General features: G+C 43.0%; 1 protein-coding gene across 1 annotated transcript in view; it reads right to left on the bottom strand.

The window, feature by feature from the left end:
• The window catches only part of CACNG4 (calcium voltage-gated channel auxiliary subunit gamma 4), a 46192-nt gene that overhangs the window by 12129 nt on the left and 21984 nt on the right, over nt 1-12079 (bottom strand). The window lies entirely within an intron of this gene.

The following is a 12079-nucleotide window of genomic DNA, read 5'->3' as shown; positions in this document are numbered from 1 at the left end:
CTCTTCCTGTTCTCTCCCCTTCTCCCTCTTCTGCCCTTCCTCTTAGCTTTCTCTCTTTCCTTCTCTCCTTTCCCCTCTCTCCTCTTCTCCCACGCCAACTTCCACTCCCCTTATCTTTCTCCCTCTTCCTCTTTCCCCTCCCTCCTCTCCCCTTTCCCTCTCCCCTTTCCCTGTCCTCCCATGCCCCACCCCCCCACTATTTATATGTATGATCTTTTAGTAAAAAAATGCAACAGACGTTTTGGATTTCTGTTGATCAACATAACATTTAATGACTTAGAAGAGAGAGTATGCAATTAGGATAAAGACTAAAGCTTCCTTAGCTCTAGAGGAAAGCAGGTAGTTTAGTTAATAGATAATCTACAATCCATTCAGCTGCCCAGAGAGAAGAGATGTGAAGGCAGGGGTGGGTATGAACCGTCTCTCATCTTAGGCCTCAGTCTATCGGAACCAAGTGTAGATTTTGCCCAAATCATGGTTATGATCAGGGATCACCTTCCTTATCACATGCACTGGCTCGGCCCCTGCTATTAGTTCCCCATGTTTCTCTCACGCATTTATTAAATTCTTACTGTGTTCGGTACTGTGCTAAACTCAAGGGCCCTATATGGAAATTGCCTTTGAGCTCAAATCTCAAAGAGCTTGTCGAATAAGGCCATATTTGTATTTGCTCTCACTTTGTAAAGGGGGTTGTATTTGTATGATTATTATTAATTGACATTTATAGAAGTGTTTTGAGGGTTATCATATATTATATATATGTATGTATATATGTATATCTATATAAAACCTCATTTAATCCTTCCAACAACCTGGTGAAGTGGGCGCTACAGTTATTGGTTTTTTGTTTGTTTTTGGAGGGGGGAAGGCAGGTCAATTGGGGTTAAGTGACTTGCCCAAGGTCACACAGCCAGTAAGTGTGTCAAGTGTCTGAGGCCGTATTTGAACTCAGGTCCTCCTGACTCCAGGGCCGGGGCTCTACTCACTGCACCACCTAGCTGCCCCTACAGTTATTATCTCTATTTTACATGAGTAGAAACTAAGAATGAGAGAAGCCATGTCACTGACCCAGGCTAGTCACATGGCTAGTAAGCATCTGAGACCCACCTCAAATCCAGGTCTCACCGATCACTATCTATCCTCTAAGAATGGTCTTTATCTTTTCTCCGAGCTCCACTCCTGGCTCTCTGGAATTTCTCTACTATACCCATCATGCCCTCATGTGGTTATATTCCCCACCCCATTGCTTCTTTCTAGCTATCTTTTATATGTTATTTTCCTCCATTAGAATGTAAGCCCCTTGGGGGCAGGGATTAACTTTCTTTTGGCTCATATTTGTGTTCTCAGGCTTAGCACAGGGCTTGGCACATTTTTCAGTCATTTTTAGTTGTGTCCAACTCTTTGTGACCCCATTCAGGGTTTTCTTGGCAAAGATACTTGAATGGTTTGCCATTTCCTTCTCCAGCTTATTTACAGATGAGGAAGTTGAGGTGAACAGGGTTAAGCGACTTGCCCAGGGTCACATATATGAGTCCGAAGCCAAATTTGAACTCAGGAAGATGAGTCTTCCTGATTCCAAGCCTGGCACTCTATCCACTGTGCCACTTAGCTGCCCGTGTGGCGCATAGTAAGCACTTAATACTTGTTGACCTGACCAACTTGACTGTGTCATGCTGCTGCTATAACAGCTTTTCAAAAAAGCATTTTTTTTTTCATCTGCTACATCTTTTGAGTCTCACAATCACCCTGTGAGGGTAGATACTCAAGGTATTTTTTTAAATTTATAAATGGGGAAACTGAGGCTGAAGGAAGGTAAGCAGTTTTTCCGTGGTCCTATAGCTATGAACTGTTAGAAGCAGGAATCAAACTTAGGTCTTCCTAACTAACTTTCTATCTGCTATACTGCAGAACCATTAACCAGGTGATAGAAGAATCTTCCTGAAGACTCATTGGCTTAGACAGTAACATCTGATCTCAAAGGGCACACTCAGTCAGTTCATCACCTGGGGGCTTTTTTTTTTTGTCATTTGTAATATTAGGAGAAGCAATGGAGTGTGTGGAGTGATTAAAAGAGTTCTTGACATGGCATCCAGAGGCCTTGGTTCAAAACCTGTCCATCATACATTATTAGGAATGTGACATTGGGTACGTTGCTTCATTTTTCTAGGTTTGTATCCTCATTCAAATGCAGCAAACCTAACTCACACTCACAGGTTGTGTTGGAGGGAGAAACTACCCTAGATTCAAGTTACTCAGTGGGTCTGTACTCTATATAAATAGGCCCCACTGGTGTATTCAACCATTAATTCATCCAGTTGGCACAATTAACAAAGGCATTTACTGAAAAAGCATAGGAAGAATATTTGCAACACAATATTAACACCAGAAACTTGGGGTGTACTCTCTCACAATACATGGCATCAGTGGGAAGGGTAGTAAGCACACACATGCAATATACTAGTATTAATGAGCACCTTAATGAAACACAGGTGGCCATAGCCACCCACTGTAGGTCCCTATGACTTTTCTTGTGGTTTCCTCCTGTTGCTCCCTGAATGATAAATCATTATAGAAGATCCTCCATATTACAGTGTAAGCCCAACTCTCCCTTCCCCCTTGCAGACCTTTAGACTCTCCTGCTTGAAGACTGATAGATCCTGAATAAAGAATAAGAATACACTCCTCAGACATTCCTCTCCAGCTTGGAGACTGACAGGCCCTGAACAAAGAACAGGAAATATTCCTAAAACTGCTTTTTGAAGACCTAGCCCAAGGGGAGTGGCTACCCTCTCTGGCAGAGAACATCCGGGACAGTTAGCAGTAAGTTTTCCTTGTTCAGGACACTACAAAAGTCACCACGTGGGACAGGCACATTGGGATCCCACCTATGGGGAGGACGCTTTGCCTGGGACCACCTTCCCTTTCGGGGCCCTGATTGAGCTGTGTAAACTGGGAGCCCCTCAGCTTTGAGAGGATCAAGTGCTGGTGTTCCCCTAATAGGTGATGCATCTACGTCATCTGTGTCTTTGTCTCTGTCGCTGTGTTTGTTAGGAATTGTTGATTAATGTGGTTGTGGGTTCAATGTAGCATTTCCCTGCCTTTCAATAAAAAACTTTATTCTGTTGGGAGTGTGTCTTATTGCCAGTGTGAATCCGAATCTGAGCCTAACCTAGCTTAATCGAACACTCCCCCAGGGTGTAATATCTCTGCTGATCTCCTGGGGCTTGCACCTCTCTTGAGTTCATCTGGATTCTCTGAGATGGTTTTATGAGTTGCTCTGATGTAAGAGCCATTGTAGATGGAGCAAGGAGAGAAATCTCCTTCCCTCCCCCTCTACCCAAAAAGATACAAGGCAAAAAACAAGATTCCCTTTCAAAAGCTGAGTTCTTCCTCTAGGTAGCTCTCTTCTTTACAGCCAAGGAAGCCTCTGTTCTCAGAGCTTGCTTGTGCTTTTAAAAGCCACCAGGGGCAAGGCTGAACCTTGATTAACGCCAAGTTGACAGGAACTTCGCACCTCCTAAAGGAGCAAATATGTGTGAACATTTCTTCACATTTCCTGTACACTGACCCATAAAAGAGTGAAAGGAATGAATCCTTTAAAATTTGCAAATATGTCACTTAGGGTCTGAACCACTCAAGGTTTTACTCCTTTTACAAGCTGTGAATGGAACCATTCAAAGTCTGAAAGGAGTAAAATCCTAACACCTCATTTTTTTTTTGTGTTCTCTACCCCTTTTACGGCTGTTGGGGAAAGGGCTCAGTTATTCAGGAGTAGTCGCTCAATCTCCTTCTCCACATAAAGAAAGAGGACAATAATTTTTACACAGCCTACCTTCCTTACAGAGTGATGGTGAGGGAAGTAAGTGCTTTATAAACTTTTAAAGCACTATCTAAACATCCGCAATCATTATTGGCTCCACTCTAAGGTTCTGGCTGTGCAAATGTAGCGCAGCAAAATGGCCACATCAAAACAATCCATTAAATTGGATAGATCTGTACTTCTTAAAACTGGGTGAGTACAATCAAGCAGAGCAGAAGTCCGTGCACTGTCTAGAAGTTGGAAGAAAGCCCCTGGACTCTGATGGCATCGATGGCAGGCTAACTAATAGAGGGACAAAGACAGCTTTGGAAAGGAATGGTTCCCTGAAAATTCTTCTCTTTATGAGGAACAGTCCCTCTCATCTCACTTTTGAATTTTTATTCCAGCACGAGCAAATGGGGATACCGAAGGGATTTTTCCATGTGTACTATGAGACAAAAGACAGTTACAATAAAAATCCAGTAGTTTCTTGGCTTCTTAAGTAGAAAGTAAAGGGTAGATAGAGGGAGTTTGGTAACTGAGTCATTTATAGCTGGCTGGCAAAAATATAGGCACGTCTCACCTAATATTATTAGTTATTTTTGTGAAAGCAGGGCATCAGGTGAAAGACCGCAGTGTCCATAGGAACATTACTATTATGCATGGGCAGTTGTCAGGGAAACGTTATGAAAGCTCTGCCTGATGTTAGGCAGGGTTTTGTTATAACTTGTTAATGATTGTTTTGCAAAATGATGTTCCACTGTTTAGCACAGTGCCTGGTACATAGTAGGTGCTTAATAATTGCTTGTTGACCAACTGCTGAACATAATGCTATGGGGAGAGGAGTGGTTTCCTGGATTCACTGGATGTTATGAATATTTCTTTAGACAATGTGCCAACACTCAATGACATTCAGAGTCTGGGCATGCATAGAGTACCACTTTAAGCATCCTTTACTCATGGACAGCTAGTTAAGTGAATTATAATTTTTCTTGAATGTGAGGAAACAGGGATATACAAGGAGATGAACTCCAAGTGACCTGGATTGGAGTCCTGGGAAACCTGCCAGGTATACACTCTCTTGTACTAACTCCTTTAGTCACTGCAAATATATCAGACCAATAAACCCTCCAGGCCTTGTTCCTATAACCCTGGACAGCCAGGACTGTCAGATGGAAACTGAGAGATCATTTGGCCCAATCCCTTCATTTTACAGTAGAAGAATCAAGAGATTGCTGTCAAACGAAGAGGTTGGCCCAGATAATCATTCATCCCTCAAATCTGATGACTCTAGGATTCTAAGATTGGTAATAAAAAGAGAAAAGAAGCAGGAACCCAAAAAATATGCAGTCTAACTCCAGTGGGTGTCACCCTGAGGGGGAGTTCTTGTGTTTCTGAACTACAGATTGCAGTATGTTACTCAGTTTACAAACCTTGGTTACATGGCAAACGAACTTTCCTATTTCTACTTCCATGGGATGGAAAAAACACATCCCCATTGGGGAATGAGCTCTTACTAGCCAACATTGGGCAGAGAAAGCGTGGAGGCACTGGGGCAAATCCAATTCCCTGATCTCTCCCTTTCTCCCTCCTTGCCCCCAAATCTCTTTGATTGTTAATGAATCTCCTTCTCCCCTCAAAAGGGACTACTTAGGGAGACTCCTTTCCAAATGAGCAGTGATTGCTAGGTTGCTGTCACTATCATTTTACTAGGGCAGGGAGAATCACTCCTGAAAGCCCTCTCTCTTTCCATCTCTCTACCTCCCCTCCTCCATGGGACTCTGGGAGCTGGGGACTCAGCAACCTGCAGTCTTCTTCCTGAAAAACTTAGCTCTCAGAGCTGTATCTCTCCATTGCCCCATAGGATGGATATAACCTGATATAAAATGATGTAAAAGGTATGTAACCTGAGCAAAGAGGTGATTCTCAAACCAGAGACAAGGGGAGATCAAGTTGAGTTTCATTGTTGAAAAAAAAAAAGAAAGAAAGAAAAGAGGAAAGAAGGTTGAAGCTGTAATGGTGGGGCTTGCTTTAAAATATTCACCCAGAGGAAAGGAAACAGAGCAAAAGTGGGGGGGGGCAATTCTGGAAATAAAAGGGAGGGGAAAGAAAGCAAGGGGAGATTTGATTCAGGTTGAAAATAAAAGGTTGGAGACAGCAATGAGGAACTTCTTTTAGAATATTCACCTAGGGGAAGGGAAATAGATTGGTTGAAATATTGGCTAGTATTTCACCAAAGCCAGCTCATGAGGCCTCTGACCACTGGGGTGCTGGCTCCCCTTTCATCCTGGGAGGTGGCTGTGGGTAGTGGCTGGGAGAAAGAAGGGTGGCTGGTAGAATGGGGTTGGAATCCCTGGGTGCCTGAGGTAAGCTATTTTGGTTCTGAGGACAGGAGGAACATGACTCATCTATTCCCTGGTCTCTTGGCCCCTCCATAAATGTTTATTGGTGAGAGTGAGAGGGAAGGAAGACAGGAGGGAGACTGAGCCAGAGGCTGGAAGGCTGACCTGGCTGTTCACGTTTCTGAGGCTGACAGAGATTGGTTGCCTGGTTGGAGCTGTCCTGTCCCAGAGCTCCATGGGAACGACACTGACATTCCACGTTGCTAGATGATTCATTGCAAAAATCCATTTTTTTCCCTTTTTGGAAAAATTGCCCCTAAGCAGGTGCAGAGTGAATTATGTTTGCTCAAAGGGGCCTGGTATTGATTCTCCATAAATGAGGCTGAATCTACTCTGTACTGAGGTGTGCCGCTGAGAAAGACTCTGCATGTGTCTGGACATTTTGCTGTGAAGACAGTGAAATGACTTTTAGATGTTACTGTCCTCTCCTTAATTTCTAGATTCTCTGCTGGTGTGCTCCTCTCCCCCTTTTTCTTCCCTCTTTAGCCTTCTAACATTCTATTTTAATGACAAAGGATAAAGTAGAGAGAGGGCTGTGTCTAGAGCTTGGATCAGAATCCATCATCGGCTACAGAAAACTGAGGGGAATATAAAGGAGAATCCCATGTTTTGGGGGAAGGGGTGCTAACTGGTCGAAGCAACCAGATAGTTGAGCAAAGAATCAGAGACACATACAGTTGGGCAGAAGGAGCCAGCTTTAAAAATACAGTAAGCTTTCTTTTTTTTTTTTTTTTGGCAGGGCAATTGGGATTAAGTGACTTGCCCAAGGTCACACAGCTAGTACATGTGTCAAGTGTCTGAGGTCACATTTGAACTCAGGTCCTCCTGGCTCTGGTGTTCTACTCACTACGCCACCTAGCTGCCCCTGGTAAGCTTTCAAAAGCCTGGTGCTATCAGTGCTAAAGGAAAGCAGACTAGACATCTCCTACCCCAGCCGTCCCCCACACTCCCGGTACCTTCTACACATAAGACTAAGGTGGTATTGACCGTTTGTCATCCAATTATCAATAAACATTTATAAAGGGCCCCTTACACGCCAGTCTCTATGTTAGGTGCTGGGGGTACAAACTAGTCTCTCTGAAGTTATCAATGATCTCTTAGTTGCTAAATCCAATGACCCTTTCTCAATCCTCATTCTCCTTGACTTCTCCAAAGCCTTTGACACTGTTGATGATTCCTCCTAGATTCTCTCTTCTCTCTATATTTTTGGGACACTTCTCTCTTCCGGTTCTCCTTCTAGTTATCTGACCACTGTTTCTCAGTTTCTTTTGCTGGATCTTCCTCCAGGTCACACCTTCTAAATGTAGGTATCCCACAGGGTATCTGTCCTGGGCCCTCTTCTCTTCTCCCTCAGTACTTCTTCACTTGATGAAGGTCCCATGGATTTAATGACCATCTCTATGCTGACCATTTTTAAATCTACCGATCCTGCCCCAGCCTCTCTGCTGACCTCTAATCTCGCATCACCAACTGTCTTTCAGATATCTTGATCTGGATGTCTTAAACTCTACATGTCCCAAACTGAACGAATTATCTTGTCCCCTAAACCCTCCCCACACCCTACCTTTCCTATCACTATAAAGGGCAACACATCTTCTCAACTCCCCCATATCCAAGGTGTTGCCAAGGCCTATCAATTTCACCTTTGCAATATCTCTTGAAGATGCAGCCTTCTCTCCTCTGACACTGCCACCCCTCTAGTGTAGTCCCTCATCACCTCATGCCTGGAATATTGCAATAGGCTACTGCTGGGTCTGCCTGCCTCAAGTCTCTCCCCATTACAATCCATCCTCCTAGCCACTAAAGTCACCTACCTAAAGCACAAATCCAACTCTGTCATCTGCCTACTCAGTAAAACTCCAGTAGTTCCCTGTTGCCCAAATACAAAATCCTCTGCTTGGTGTTTAAAGCCCTTTCCTACCTTTCCAATCTTCTTTCACCTCACCCCCTGCTAGCTCTTAAGGGCAGGGGCTGTCTTTTGCCACTTTCTCTATCATCACCACTTACCACAGTGCCTGGCCCAGAGTAGGTACTTAATAAATATTGATTGGTTGATACAAAGAAACGTAGAAGACAGTCCCTGCTCTCAAGGAGCTCACAGTTTAATGGAGGAGGCAACATGCCGACAACTGCTTTTAAACAAGACATATCGTACAGGATAAATTGGAAATAACCAACGTGGGTAGGGCATTAGAATTGAGAGGAGTTGGGAAAGGCTTCCTATAGAAGGCGGGATTTTATCTGGGCATGAAGGAAGTCAGAAGATGGAGATGAGGTGGGAGAATATTCCAGAATGGTGCATAGCCAGTGAAAATGCCCAGCATCTCGTTCTAGGAACAGAAAGGAAGTCAGTGTCACTGGGTCATAGAGTATATGAGGAAAGAAGGGTCTAAGGTATAAGATTAGAAAGTTAAGGGACATGAGATTATGAAGGGCTTTGAATGCCAAAAAAATATTTTTTTATTTAAACCAGTAAGATTTATTTTCCCCTCAAGGCTTTCTGTGATGTTTTATTTTAATCTTATTTCACATAGATATAAATATTATGTTTAGATAGTAGTGGAGGAAAATGTGTGATTTGCCTTAAGTGCTGTCACCACCCTCTTTTTTCCCCCTCCCTGACCCCCAATCTTGTCTGGGTCAGGAATATATACATCACTGTTCTTTCCCCCCCAGTCCTGGTCGACCCTTACCTTGACAGAAACATAAGCCAGCAACTTAGACACCCATGGGACCTGGACAATTAGAAAATTCACCCCAACATGCAAGGACATAGATCCTTCTATTCCCTTCCATAGATATACATCAATTGCTGCCTTCTCCATTCTACCTCCACATCTCTTACTTTTGTCTGCTGGCTGCCACTTAAAGCCACTCCTTAGTTACAGCTCTCTCCTGCTGAGCATTATAACAGTTTATTAATTAGTCTCTGGCCTCTGGTCTCTTAGCTCAATAATCTGTCCTCCATATAGCTGTCAAAGCAACACCACTAAGAGTCCACGTTTGACCATTTTGCCATCTTGCTCAGCAAGGTTATTTGCCTCCCTATTGTCTCTAGGATCAAATGCAAACTCCTCTGTTTGATACCTAGAAGTCTTTCCAACCTGGCTCCAACTCACTGTTTCAACTTTATTGCTCTCTTTGGTCCAGTTGAATTTATTGTTCAGTTGTGTCCAACTCTTTGTATACTGTCCATGGAAGTTTTCTTGGCTAGACTGGTTTGCCATTTCCTTTTCCAGTAGATTAAGGCAAACAGAGGTTTAGTGACTTGCTAGGGTCACCCAGCTAATAAAGTAAGTGTCTGAAGCCAGATTCGAACTCAGGTCTTCCTGACTCCAGGCCCAGTACTCTATCCACTGAGCCATCATTCTTATACTTCCTCACACAAGATATTCCATTTTCCATTTTCATGCCTTTGCATAGGCTCTTCCAAGGCCTGTAATGTCCTCTCTCCTTACTTTTGCTGCCTAAAATTGCCACACTGACACCTGATCACCCCAACTTCCAGGGCTTCCACCTCCCCCCACCTCAGTTTCATTGTCTATATTTTGTTTGTGAGAAGCAGCATGGCAGAGCAGATGGAGAGCCAGCTTCAGAACTAGCATAACCTGAGTTCAAGTTCTCCTTCTGACTTACACTAGCTGTGTGACTGTCTAAGACATTGAATCTCTCATTGCTTTTGGTAACTCTCCTTTGCAGAAGAGGGAAGAAGTTACTGAGAAAGTGCTGACCTACATTGGTAGAGTGAGTTTCCTTTTGTGGGAATTTCCTATGTCAATGAAACCACAGGTCCAATGCCTAACTCTAGCTTTTGTATATTCTTATATGACAATTCACAGAGTTGTCTGGCTGAACAGAACCAGTCACTCCTCTCTGGCTCCCATCCTTGTATTGGTGTCCCTCGGGGTTCTCTCCTGGGTCCTCTTCTCTTCTCCCTCTATATGATTGATCTCATCAGCTCCTGTGGATTTAATTATCATCTCTGTGTTGAGGATTTTCAAATCTACCAATTCTGTCCCAACTCTTTGCTGACCTCCAAATATGCATCTCCAACTGCCCTTCAGATAGCTTAAACCAGATGTCTAGTAGACATCTTAAAGTAAACATGTCCAAAATTAACTCATTATCTTTTCCCCTAAACCTTTCCCACTTCCTACCTTCCTTCTCACCCTAGAGGGCAACACTGTCCTCCCAATCCCTCAGGCTCACGAGCTAGGAGTCATTTTTGACTCCTCACTATCTCTCACTTCCTATATCCAATCTGTTGCTAAGGCCTCTCTAGTCACCATCCTTGGCTCTACTCCTGAGAGAAAGAATTTTCTTGAACCTTCCTCAAGTATGGAACAGTAGGAAAGTAAATTTGCTCGAGAAGATCATTTTCCTTACTAAGCCTCCTTTCCCACCCAACCCAGTGGGACTCATTCTCCTTTGCCCGAGGGAATCTATGACAGTACAGTACCTTATACTTTGCTTTTGAAGACATAGAATACTTTATCAATAAAACCTCCTTTCAAGCCCTCAGATGTTGAAAAATCCCAGCAAATTATTCTGTCTGTATAGCTGACCATAATCTCCCTTTCAATGTTCAGTTATGTCTGACTCTTCATGACCCTATTGGGGTTTCCTTGGCAAAGATACTGGAATAGTTTGCCATAACCTTTTTCAGCTCATTTTGCAGATGAAGAAACTGAGACAGAGTTAAGTTACTTGTACAGGGTCACCCAGCTAGTAAGTGTCAAGCCAGATTTGAACTCAGGAAGAGGAGTCTTGACTCCAGGCCCTGCACTCTACCCACTGTACCACCTAGCTGCCCTTTCAATACCTTTGAGCGTATGAAAGCCATACAGACCAACAGTGTACTGGGTTAATTGCAGTTTTAAATTATAATTAACTTTTAGAGTGTAGGTAGTCAACAATGTAAAATGTGAACTTTAAAGATCCAGAAATAAGCTTTGAAATGGATTCACACTAACCTTGTGGGGGAGAGGCATGAAGAAAGTTTTACCATTGGTAGTTTCTAGCAAATAACCACAGCTACAGTCTGTTCTACTGTGTCTCTGGGGGATCCCACATCTCACTCTTGATCGTGGTAGAGGTAGTGGTAGCAAAGATGGCAGGGATGGTGCTAATTCCATTTTTTTTCCTCAATTGTACTGCAGAGAAGTTGGGGACCACTTGGCCACTGGATATCCATAGAGTTGAAGCTGCTTGGATTCATACACAATGGTGGAAGGCTTGATAGTGGCAGCCTTCTTGTTTCCACCCAACATCATAGCTGCTATGGGGAATTTACATCTACCAGCAAGCACTGATCTTTAATGCTGCTCTATTCATATATATATATATATATATATATATATATATATATATATATATATATATATATATATATATATATATATATATATATATATATATATATATATATATGAGTTATTTCTCCTAGCTAGACCATAAGCATGTTGAGGGCAGGTTTTTAAATTTTTATTTTTTTTCTTAGTATCTTCAGTGCTTAGAATGATGATTGACAGATTTCTTGTTGTTAATTGTTCAGTCATGTCTGACCCTTCATGACCCCATGGACCATACTGTTCATGGGGTTTTCTTGGCAAAGATATTGGAGTGGTTTGCCATTTCTTTCTTCAGTGGATTAAGGCAAACAGAGGTCAAGTGACTTGCCAACATCACACAGCTGGTGCCTGAGGCCATATATGAACTCAGGTCTTCCTGACTTTAGGCCCAGCACCCATCACTGAGCCAACTAGCTGCCTCCCTGCCTGGCAGACAGCAGACACTTAATAAATGCTTGTTTCATTGATTAGTTGTAGGACCTGGCATGTGCGGGGCTGAGTTTTCTAATTAGGGAGGGCATATAATG

This window comes from Trichosurus vulpecula, chromosome 4 (assembly GCF_011100635.1).
Source record: "Trichosurus vulpecula isolate mTriVul1 chromosome 4, mTriVul1.pri, whole genome shotgun sequence".
In the NCBI taxonomy this organism is placed as follows: domain Eukaryota; kingdom Metazoa; phylum Chordata; class Mammalia; order Diprotodontia; family Phalangeridae; genus Trichosurus; species Trichosurus vulpecula.
Note: the sequence above shows the minus strand (reverse complement) of the source record. Positions and strands in the feature narration are given on the sequence as shown.